Source organism: Stenella coeruleoalba (genome assembly GCF_951394435.1).
Source record: "Stenella coeruleoalba genome assembly, chromosome: 13".
Classification (NCBI taxonomy): Eukaryota; Metazoa; Chordata; class Mammalia; order Artiodactyla; family Delphinidae; genus Stenella; species Stenella coeruleoalba.
The window spans coordinates 87099482-87112013 of NC_137159.1; positions in this window are offsets into that span (position 1 = coordinate 87099482).

A 12532-nucleotide genomic window follows, 5' to 3' on the forward strand; every position below is an offset into this window, starting at 1 on the left:
GATTCTGGCACCAGTTAGGATTCTGCACCCAATTCAAGTGGGGGGAGCAGGGTTCCCACACAGCCAAACAATTCTCAGACACCAGCTGGGTGTCCCACAATTCAACTCAATTCTGACATGATCTACAAGGAGATAATGACAGATCCCACACAGAAGGCTCAATCCTATAAGACTATCCCCCAAGTAGTCACAAGTCCAAGTTGTCACCCGTGCTTCTGACCCACTGCCTATAGACCGGATGTTCTCACAACTCTTCTTTGGGTTCAATTAATTTGCTAGAGCAGCTTACAGAGCTCAGAGAAACATTTACTTCCTAGATTACTGGTTTATTATAGAAGGATGTAACTCAGGAACAGCCAGATGGAAGATGTTCAGCAAGATCCGGGGAAAGGAGTTTCCGTGTCCTCTCCACTGTGCCACTGTCCCCGGATGTCCATGTGCTTTCCAACCCAGAAGCTCTCAGAACCCCATCCATTTGGGTTTTTACAGAGACTTCATGACACAGGCATGATTGATTAACTCATTGGCCATTGGTGAATGATCCTACCTCCAGCCCCTCTCCCCTCCCCGGAGGTCAGGTGGTGGGTGTGAAAGTTCCAACCCTCCAATCACATGTTGGCTTCTCTGGCATCCAGCCTCCATCCTTAGGTGACCTATGAGTGGTCCAAAAGTCAGCTCATTCACATAAAAAAGACACCTTTGCCACTCTCATCATGTAGAAAATTCCAAGTGTTTGTGGAGCTCTGCACCAGGAACAGGGAAAAAGATCAAGTATATATATATATAATATTATATAAATAAATTTATAAATAAATTTATTTGATTAATATATTTATAATAAATTTATTTATTTAGTATATAATATTATAAATTATTGTTTAATATATAAATATTATAATATAATAAATAATCAATTTATTTACTTAATTAATTTATAAATATATATAATTTTTATATATTATATATAATATTATAAAATATAAAATATTATATAATATATAAAATAAGTCACAATATCACAGTTTCCCTGGTTATATTTATAAGGGCTAGGCAGAACCTAAACATTTAAAAGTTTTGATTAGCTTTTAAACTGGTTTTGTTTGGTTGAAATTCTGTGGGTGTCAAATTACTTGTCTTGGAAATTTGATTTATTTTAACTATCATTAAAGACATTTAGTCATTCTTTTTTATTAAAATTTTAAAACCTAAGTTTCTACAAGTACGGAAATCTAAGTAAAATGAATAGGAATTTTATAGTGCAATTTTAAATTTTGTTTCTAGAAAAATAATCAAAATGTTTCATAATAATCTTTTAGGAAGGTTGTTCTCTATGTCTGTGTCTCTATTTCTGCTATGTAAATAAGATTGTTTATACTAATTTTTTCAGATTCCACATGTATGTGTTAATATATGATATTTGTTTTTCTCTTTCTGACTTACTTCACTTTGTATGACAGTCTCTAGGTCCATCCATGTCACTACAAATGACCCAATTTCATTCCTTTTAATGGCTGAGTAATATTCCATTGTATATATGTACCACATCTTCTTTATCCATTCCTCTGTTGATGGACATTTAGGTTGCTTCCATGACCTGGCTATTGTAAATAGTGCCGCAATGAACATTGGGGTTCATGTGTCTTTTTGAATTATGGTTTTCTCTGGGTATATGCCCAGTAGTGGGATTGCTGGCTCACACGGTAGTTCTATTTCTGTTTTTTTAAGAAACCTCCATACTGTTCTCCATAGTGGCTGTATCAATTTATTATTGGGAGATTGGGATTGACATATATACACTATTGATACTGTGTATAAAATAGATAACTAATGAGACCCTACTGTATAGCACAGGGAACTCTACACAATGCTCTGTAGTAACCTAAATGGGAAGGAAATCTAAAAAAGAGGGGATATATGTATACGTATAGTTGATTCACTTTGCCGTACAGCAGAAGCTAACACAACACTGTAAAGCAACTATACTCTAATAAAAAAATAAATAGAAATAATAATCTTTTATGAAGGTTGTTTTAAAACATAATGCTTCTAATATTTGAAAATATTTAAAGGACTCATTTTGACAAAGAACTAAATAAATTTTATATAGTATTACAACAGAAAATAGGTGCTTTCATTTATTAGGTACCATGTAAGTCTAAGATGTTAATTTTAGTATTTTCATGCTTATGCTCTTCTTCTAGCTTTATCAGTGGAAAGGATAGTGCACAGACTAAAAAGAAATATGCCTCATTAAAGTAGACCTTTATAAGAGGCATTCTCCTCTGGTTGGGTCACACAAACTCTTCTATCTACACATTAGAATATATATTGGGAGTTTGGGGTTGAGATGTACACACTACTATATTTAAAACAGTTAACCAACAAGGACCTACTGTATAGCCCAGGGAACTCAGCTCAATATTCTGTAATAACCTAAATGGAAAAGGAATTTGAAAAAGAATGGATACTCGTACAGGTATAACTGAATCACTTTGCTGTATACCTGTAAATAACACATCATTGCTAATCAACTATACTCCAATATAAAATAAAAATTTTAAATAATATATAGTCATACTATACATATGTATATATGTATATTATATTTAAGTATCTATATAATAATATATTGCATTTTTAAAGATGATGTGGAGATTTTCTTATACTGAGAAACTATTTCCCTTTGAATGGATCCCCATAAAAGTATAACCCAAGACCCCATGTCTGCAGTATTCTGGGTCTACCCTTCCTATCTTCCCCAAATACTGAAGCTAGGGTCCCCTTCATGTTATGCCAGCCCAGTGCCCTCCCCATAAATCAGTAGAAGAGGGGGCAGAGGATTGGCAGATGTTTGTCTGAGTTGCCTCTTAGTGGCACAGCTCCTAACAGCAACTTTGACGTTCTCTCCACACCATTTGAGTCCATAATTCTCTAGGAAAAACTAACAGAAGAGTGAGGGTACAACAGTCCTTGGACAATAAAGCTTTTCTATGAGTAAAAGTGGATTACAGAGTCAGTGCAAAGAAACTATTTTAGTTTGCTTAAGAGGGCCAGGCTTGAAGTCATATTGCCTTGGCTGACCTTCATTCCTTGCATGAATTTTGCACTAGTGATTATCTACTGGCTTACTTCCCCTGTATCCACTAGTAATCCTTTGAGCAGCTCCTAGGATTCTCCTTTGGAGAGCTACCAACTCCTACACTCAGTCCATGTGGTTCAGCTGGGGCCAGCTCCATCCTTTATGCTCCAGGGATTGGCCTGTGTTCAGTGCTGGTTGTTAATAGTCACAGTGACTTATTCAACAATAGATGTAGGTTCCAACCATCGAAATGTGAGAGATAACCCAAGCTTTGGCTGGAGCTCTCCGGAAAGGAAAGGGGTCTGCTCTTTCTGGCTATGTCGCTAAGGCACGTAGAATGCAAGACTAACAGTGCTGGTGGGCATGATAGGACACTGGAGAGTTTTCCAGCAAGGATGATGTCACCCTGGAATAGAGACAGGCTGACAAGTCTCCCTAAGCAGCCGCACGCAGTGGTGCCTGAAGCATGGTTTCCTGCTCTGGTTTTAACGACGTCTGCCACAAAGTTTCTGTTCCCTTTAAGCATAGGGGTTAAAAGTCCAGATGTCAGTGCCAGACTGCTCAGATTCAAAACTCAGACCAACTTCTTACTAGCTGCGTGATTGTGAACCAATCAATAACCCTCTCTGTGCCTGTTTCTTCACCTGTACCCAACTTATAGGATGGTTATAAAAAACAAACAAGTTAATATATGCAAAAACTTAGAGCAGAGCCTGGCACAGAATATGAGCTGTTTAAATCGAAGTTTTATTAGGCTATTACTGAAAGTATTTATTGTTTAAACCAATTGCAACTCGATTTCTGGCATTAGTAACCAACAAGATCTTCTCTACCTAATTTTTAGTGCTATTACTAGACTAAATTAACAACCTGGAAAGCCCTGGAAGGCAGAAACCATTCAAATATTACTTGTTTTTATTATTGTCAGCATGTAATTACTCTCATCTTCCTTTCCTTCTTCAAAGTATCATTATTATTAAAAGGAACTATTATTCCCCAGCTTTAAGAATTTCTCAGCAACCACATTCTATCCTTGAGATCTTGCTTCTGGGATTTTGGGCCTGCCTTTCCTCTTCTCTCCCTCCATGCCATCACCCATCAACCAAGTATCTTTGATTTTATTGCACAGTTCAGATCTCCACCACGAAAGATTAATTCCCATGAATAGTCCCCTTTCCAGCCAGTGTCACAAACAGCAGGAACTGGAGGGAGACGGTTTCTTTACCAGCAGTGAATTCTAAGCAAAGGGTTATGGTATCCGTTTCCCAATCTGCCCACTAAAGAAACCTGAGGTCCCATAGCTAACATGGTTAAAGGAGCCTCCTCTGTACTTATTCAGTCTGGATCCTCTTCTCAGGGCCCCCTGAGCTTCTGGCATCCCTTAGTCTGCTGTCTTCAGAGTACATACTGTTGACCATAAAGCAGTCATTGCTTAGTTTAAACCTACACTACCTTAGAATGTGTAAATACTTAGTCTTTAATGTTCACTCCAATAATGGCTGGTAACGCTGCAACTTTCTGTCTCTAGTCTGAGCGTGGTCCATCTGGGCATTTGTATTTTCTCTGTGGGGTCAGGGATGGCTTCATTTCCTGAACGCTTCAGTGATGGGAAGGGTGTTAAAGTCACTTTAGAGGAAAGAGGCGTCAGGTGATAAAATCACCTCCTTATCATGTGGCACCAGGACATTTCCTGTGTGTGTTACACCTTTAAATGCTCTGATGATAAGAGTTTGTAATATTACAGTTTAATGACTTTATTCTCAGTATCACCTATATGAGCTTGGGGATGTCCCCTGCACCTAGAATTCACTTTTCACTCTCTGCAGCAACTCCATCCATCTCAGAGGCACACACGTGGTAACTTCCTCCTAGATTCCAGAATATTGCTGATTCGTATTCCTATTCATCCTCTGGGGAACTTTCCCTAACAACCAAATGAGTAAGTGCTCCCCTTTTGGGGGCGGCCTTGGTGCTCTGTGGATACCTCTTGTTTACCAGGTGAACCAAGTTACATATCTGTTTTGTTTCAGGGCAAATTGTGCTCAGAGACTGAGATTGCCTTTGCCAATATTTTATTTAACACAGGTTTACTGCGGGAACTATAATAATTTCACAAGCCAATAACATACAGGATAATGTCTCTTAATAAGCCAATAAAGAATAACCTAACATAACACATTCCAAACCAATGATGGATTAATTTCACCATTGTCTCAAGCAAGGGGAGGATGAAAGGAATAAAGTCCCAATTTAGTTGAGGGTGTAACTTTCTAAGAGTTGGTTCTCGGGAGGGTTGGTTTAGCCAACCAATAGCTGACATCCAGCTGTTAGCGCAGAAGCCAAGGTCCCTCGTTGCTAGAGCACATTGCTAGGGAAGGAAGATGCTGATGTTGGCAGACAACATGATCTTCCCAAGGCCACTGTGAAGTTTTCACCACCGTTGGGCAGATTCACCTGGCTCAGGTAGGAGCTAATGCCCCCAAGGTCTTCAAGAGTATTTAGAGCAGCACAGAGTCGCCTTGGCCAGACCTAACACTCTGGGATCATCCTCACAAACTCTGGATCCCTCTAGTTGCTTTTCCATGAGTTCTTGTTGATAAGCCCCCAGAGCGGCCCTCAGCAGCTGGGCTACCCTGTGCTTTCCAGCAACTGCAGACAGCAAGGACCGCATCCTTGCTCAACAATTTCACCTTTGTATCAAAACAGCTTTACTTGTAAAAACAACATCATTTTTGTCATGACCAAGTGGATTTGAAATCGTATCAAACCACTGCACAACAGTATTTTGGTATCCCTGTCCCTCCAACCTTAGCTCCTGGAGTGTATCCTGATGTCTCCATGCCTGTGTGCTGTGCCCAACATCCTCTTTACCTTCCTCGTGGACTTACCTCCAGGACAGCGGGCTCGTCATGGGTCAGCCCAGTGGAGACAGTGCTGGTCTCCCTCACTACCAACTTTGCTGGAATCAGAACTAAATGACCTGCACCTCGATCAGGTTCTGGGCTGTAGACCTCAGTGACCAACTCAGGCTTTGCAGTTAATGCTTTGAACCTAGTTCAGCAGTTCAACTACACGTCAACTCAAATATTGATTACTTCAGCGTTTACACTTGGAGGCCTCACGGTGATACAGAAAGACCAAGTTAATGGAGAGTGTATTCAGATATCCAGACGTGTTTAACAAACTCAGTACAAAGGCAGATATATCTTGAGAGTGTGTCACCAAACATGGCATCAGAGTATCCCAGCTGCGGACAACAGGTTAGGATTCTTCATGAGTCGTCTTCTCCAGAGAAGCTGCTCTGTTCATTCTCCCCAAGCCACCACCTTTCCTGCCTTTGTTGAAGCTCTTTCCTCAGGCACTGGGAATTAAACAGCTTTCCTGTGAATTGACTTCATCAAGTGGCTATTTGAGCTTGTGTAGACAGAATTGCTGTTGGAAAGATGCAGTAGAAATGAATGCTGGGCTGCAATCTCATTCGTGACTGTATTTTTATTAAAACAGTTAAAGACTGAACTCCAAATTTCATATAATATACAATCACCCTAATAGCAATAAAAGTATCCACCTATTATAGTATAAAGTAAAAGTACAAAACCAAGATATTTTAGTAGTCTGTGGAATCTAAATTTGTATAATGTTGATACAAAAAATTGAATTTCTTGGTTATGTAATGTTTCGGACAGATTTAAAACTCTGCTCAGTCTCCTGGTGACTAATGTTGGTTCTAATAAGAAATATGTAAATACCAATATAAAAATAACTTGCAGGGGAAAAGCAAGAAATAGGAGAAAATATAGGAATGCTTTTTTAAAACAGCCGTGTCTCTGGGGCTGGGAAGGGTGACACTCTCTTTAGTTGAATTATTAACGTGATACTTACTTGGAAAAATATCACAGAATACAACTATAGATCACACTGTAGGTAAGATTCTATTCATTCACAAGTACTTCATACAACATGTTTTTAGTAGGATGAGTCACTGAATGTCAGGCGTGTTGCTAATGACCTATCAATCATGTTTACTAAACAAAAATAACACATAATCATGACAAATTTTTAAATAAAGCTCATTTGTGAAAAACTATCATAAGAATATGAAATGCGTGAAGCATCTTTTGCCCAAATCATAGGCAGGTCTACAGGGGTAGGAGGCATATGTTAAATTAAGTTCCGCTGCTGAATAATTTGCAAGAAACTCTTCCTTAACTGCTTGCTCTTTTGAGCTCCACATTTTTTCCTCTTCTGTGTGAAGGAACTGTCCAAAGAAAAATCAAACACTTTGTGAAGGTACCCACTATGAATCGAGAAGACAAGTAAATACAGACATATGAATTAACGATGCTAAAAACAAAATGGGAAGACTCATTGTAATGCTGTCCAATTTTATTTATTTATTTTGCGGTACACGGGCCGCTCACTGTTGTGGCCTCTTCCATTGCTGAGCACAGGCTCCGGACACGCAGGCTCAGCGGCCATGGCTCACCGGCCCAGCCGCTCCGCGGCATGTGGGATCTTCCTGGACTGGGGCACGAACCCGCGTCCCCTGCATCAGCAGGCTTACTCTCAACCACTGCACCACGAGGGAAGCCCAATGTTGTCCAATTTTAAAACAAAATGTTTAGTTTCCAGCCTAAAATGCAGCTGGGTCAGACCAGCACCAGATCAATAATGGAGATTACCCATCAACTTCAATAGACACCTTCCGCCCTCCCGTCTCATGCCCCTGACCTGGGCATAGAAATCCAGAAAGCTTTGTTTGTTTCCAGTTCCTGAGATTGTGCTGCCTGGGCCTGCCCTGCTCCCCACCCCTGAGCTCTCTGTCCTCCCCTCTGTAGGCCTCAGTGGACAAACTTGCAAGAGTTTAGGATGAATGGAATTAAAGGAGTAAGATATGCAGAGCATGGAGAGTGATTGGCTTTAATATTATAGGTAAATGGGGACTTCCATGGCAGTCCCATGGTCAAGACTCCACGCTTCCACTGCAGGGAGCGTGGGTTCCATCCCTGGTCTGGGTTAGACCCCGCATGCCACCCGGCGCAGCCAAAAGAATTTTTTTAATTGTAGGTAAATATAGATATAGCTATAGATGTCGATCTACGTGCTTATCTATCTATTCACTATTTATCTATCCATCTACCTGCCATGGCCTCCTGGCTCTCATGGTAATTCTGTATTTCAGGGTATCATTTTTCAGTAAAGATATGTTTAATCACGATTGACTAAATGGGGGAATAAATAAATGATTGAATAAAATATGAAATAAATATCAGACTAATACCAGATTAATCTGATTTCTAAGCATTTGATGCCTCTTCACAGGCATCTTTCAAAATAATTCTATTCAGGGTAGGGAAGGTAGATAAGCACCTGAAATATATTATCAGAACCCTCTCCTTTTCTCACTGATAAATACTTTTGCACAGAAGAGGGGGTAAAACACAAGAGACAGAGTCCTCTTCCAATGGAAATTGTAGTCATTTATAATACAAAAATAATATTACAGTAATAAATGGAAATTACAGTAACACATGTAGCTATGGAAAGAAAAATGTATAATGTACAATCGGTCACATTTTCCCTTCTGGGAATTCATGTACCTTCACTCAGTCACCTAATAGAGATTGCAACCTTTGAAGGACAGTGATGGACAGAGTTTTTCATAATGATGTTTGACAATTATATTTACTATGATTAGATCTACATCGGGTAGAAAGTTGTCAAGTAAAAGCAACAAAAATCTGACTCAAGCTAGCTGAAACCAAGACCAGGGTGGAGGGAGGGGTGAGAAAATGCTGGTTTTAGGTGTGATTTTTTTTCCCCAAGGTTCACGGTGATGTCAGGGCTCATACCCCTTTCTGGTGCCCTCTGGCTTCTGCTGGTCCAGCCGGGTCAGCATCTGCCTGCTCTCTGTCCTACTGTCAGGAACACTGCCGGCTGCTTCGGTGCCTGACCACTGCCCCCTCCACTCTTCAGGGGGTGTCCTACCATTACATGGTCACCTGCAGGCACCCTCACATTGAGATGGCCCAGGTCAGACTACCCCCTCCCCGCCAGCCAGTCTGTGACCTCGGAGCGGTTAGCGTCCCTGGCCCTGTACACCCTCCCCAGGGAATATAGACCGCTAAGTACATTAAGGACCCTGGGAATGGGACACAGATTCCAGGAAGACAGCACACGTCCACTTCGATCATTACACTCCAACTGGTCATCAATCTTGTTAAAATGGATTTGGGATTTTTACTTTCCTATTTAAATATATGTCATAGTTTCTGCCCCTCATGGTGAAAGCTTTCCTCCCTCCAGTGATGATCCAGGCACAATTTGACTCCTGTCTATTTTTTCATCATCGTTCTCTCCTCCTGTCTTTTCATCAATAACTCCAAACACTTTGTAACTGTACTATTCCCTGTCATTCAGAACAACACTGCAATTTGTATTTATATTGAGTTACTCCCCCATCCTTCCACGCATTTTCTCTGCGTCATGCATTCACAGTTTTCTACATGTTAAAATTCTATTCTTTCTGGCTACTTTCACTAGTATATCTTCTGTGAAGCTTCCCTTGGATACCCCCTGCCACAAAATTTTCTTTATTACTGCACCCACAGTAGGGAGCTTCCAACACAACCCCCATGATCCCTGTCTCCTGGTGTCCACACCCTGATATTGTCCCCTGCTAAGATGAAGGGGGCAGACTTTCATAGCAAAAGTTATGTGGCAGAGGTGATGGTTGGGCTTCGGGCTGGGAAATGCGTCGTGACTTCCTCGCATCTCTCTCAGTCTGTGCGCTCAAGGAGAGGCCAACCGCCATACCGTGAGGATGCCCGACCATCCTTCAGAGAAGCCCCCGGAGCAAAGGACTGAGGCCTCCCACCCACAGCTGAGTGAGTGAGCGGCCAGTGAAGACGGTCCGCCTGCCCCGGCCACCCTTCAGAGAAGTGTTACACCTGCTACAGCCTCACAGGAGAAGCTGAGCCACACCAGCTAGCAAAGACCCTCTCAGATTTCTTTTTTTCTTTTTTTATTGGAGTATACTTGATGTACAATGTTGTGTTACTTTCTGCTGTACAGCAAAGTGAATCAGTTATACATATACATATATCCACTCTCTTTTAGGTTCTTTTCCCATATAGGTCATTACAGAGTATTGAGAAGAATTTCCTGTGCTATACAGTAGGTGCTTATTAGTTACCTGTTTTATACAGAGTAGTGTGTATATGTCAGTCCCAATCTTCCAATTGATCCCTCCCTCACCCTTTCCTTCCCGGTAACCATAAGTTTGTTTTCTACATCTGTGACTCTATTCTGTTTTGTAAATAGGTTCATTTGTCCTCTCAAATTCCTGATCCACAGAACACGTGAGATGACAAGCATTTGTGTTTAAGCCACTGCGTTTGAGTGTAATTTGTTATGCAGGAATGGATTACTGAAACAGCAGCACGGTGCTTGGAAAGTAGCAGGTACACCGAGTAGCATGATGCTTGGATCACAGGCATTGAAATGTGTTGAGGATGTTTATGTCTTTTGCATTAAACATCAGTTTCGTTTTGTCTTGTTTTTACCCCTGGAACTAGTTCGGAGCTTCACATATTAAGCAATATGTCATACAAGGAGAGCTGTAGAGGATGAGAAGGAAATAAGAAGAGAGAGGAGAGCAGGATCCAGGAGAGGGCAGGGCGGAGGGGAGCTCCTGAATTCTGGTCGCAAGGACAGCGAGAGAACCTTAAAAAAAAAAAGCACAAGTCTACTATTCAGTAAGTCTACTATTTAGTTTACGTTGATTGTTATTTTTGCTGTGTGACAGACACCATCCCTGATTCTCATTATTACAGCTTAGATGTGACACATACAGCCTTGTGTTAATAGTAATGTAAAGAAAATTAAAAGAAAAAAAAACAGAGCTGCATTCCATATTTGTGTTGTTCAAGGTCAAAGAGGAGAAAGAACCACACCTGCCAGGACTTGGAGCGACAGTGCAGGACAGGGACTCGAGGAAAGAGGAGAGGGTTAGGAGAAAGGCCAGCTGTCCTCGAGGGGACCTCAGAGATATTTGGGGAGACTTAACTCTGGCTTTCACACCATGTCAGGAGTGGGGGCTTGAACCAGGTTTGGTGTTTATACCTGTTAAAATGAAGATAGGGCTTCCCTGGTGGTGCAGTGGTTGAGAGTCCGCCTGCCGATGCAGGGGACACGGGTTCATGACCCGGTCCGGGAGGATCCCACATGCCGCGGAGCGGCTGTTCCCGTGGGCCATGGCCGCTGAGCCTGCGCGTCCGGAGCCTGTGCTCCGCAACGGGAGAGGCCACAACAGTGAGAGGCCCCGCGTACCGCAAAACAAAAACAAAAACAAACAAACAAAAAATGAAGATAAATCAGCCTCAGATAATTGTAGAAACACAGCACACTCAGACAACTGACTTTCGGGTCACGTGTAAAGGGTGTGACCTACTCTCCAGATATTTACATGCCAAGGAGGTTCTTAGTAAAAGTCAGATTTCATACTTTTTCTTTTATTTTCTGAACTCCAGTACAAAATGTTAAACCATAAAAACTCAAGTCACATGTTGAAGCGGTTTCCCAACAGAGGGAATGATGACTGAAGGTCACAGATAGAAGGAGGTGGCCCAGTGTGATTAGAAATCTTCCCGTGGGGTGATGTATGGGAATCCACGGGCCTGAAGGGCAGAGACACACTCATACAGGGCGAGGTCTGGGCAGCTCTGAGAACCTGCAGAGAGAGCATCCAACCTCCTCGTGAAACTTACTCGGTTGCCAGATCTGAAAGCTTCCCAAGGTTTATTCCATCTCCAAAGCCCAGATACTCACTGCGTGTGTGGATTTTAAGTGATGGCGGCTTAACACCGCCCCACCCCCCAGTGCAGCTCCCCTCTTTCGTACTGGGGATGACTGTGGCAGGGTGTCCTCACCCCTACCTGCCGGGCAGCATTTCACTTTCTGAAGTTTTAAGACGCTTCCCCCATGATGTCTTCTCTGGACCCATTAATTGTTCTCTTCTTTCAATAAAATATATCCTGGATTGCTGTCAATGAAGTCCTTCTGCAATCGTTGTCAAGACAAGAGCTGTCACCAATTTATTTCTCCTTAATGTAGAGCACTCTTCCTCTCTCTGTTTTGATAACCTTCTTCCAGAAACTTCTCCAAACCCTTTTCATACATCAGTAGCCCTATAATGGAATTGGCCTATACAAAGAGTTTCCTCATTAAGAGTGATATTAGTGAAGTCTGTAAAAATCTGTTACAAGTAACCCCATTTCATTAAGTTGCAATGACATCTTCTCACTTACAAGGACTGAGAAGCCAATTCAGTGAGAATTGCTATTCGCTGCCCCCAAGGCAGGTACATTTCAGCTGCTGATCCAGCCCTCAGCTCAGGTAGCAGGAGAGGACCCTCCCCAGCCTAGAGTAGGCAGGAGCTCCAAGTCATGGGAA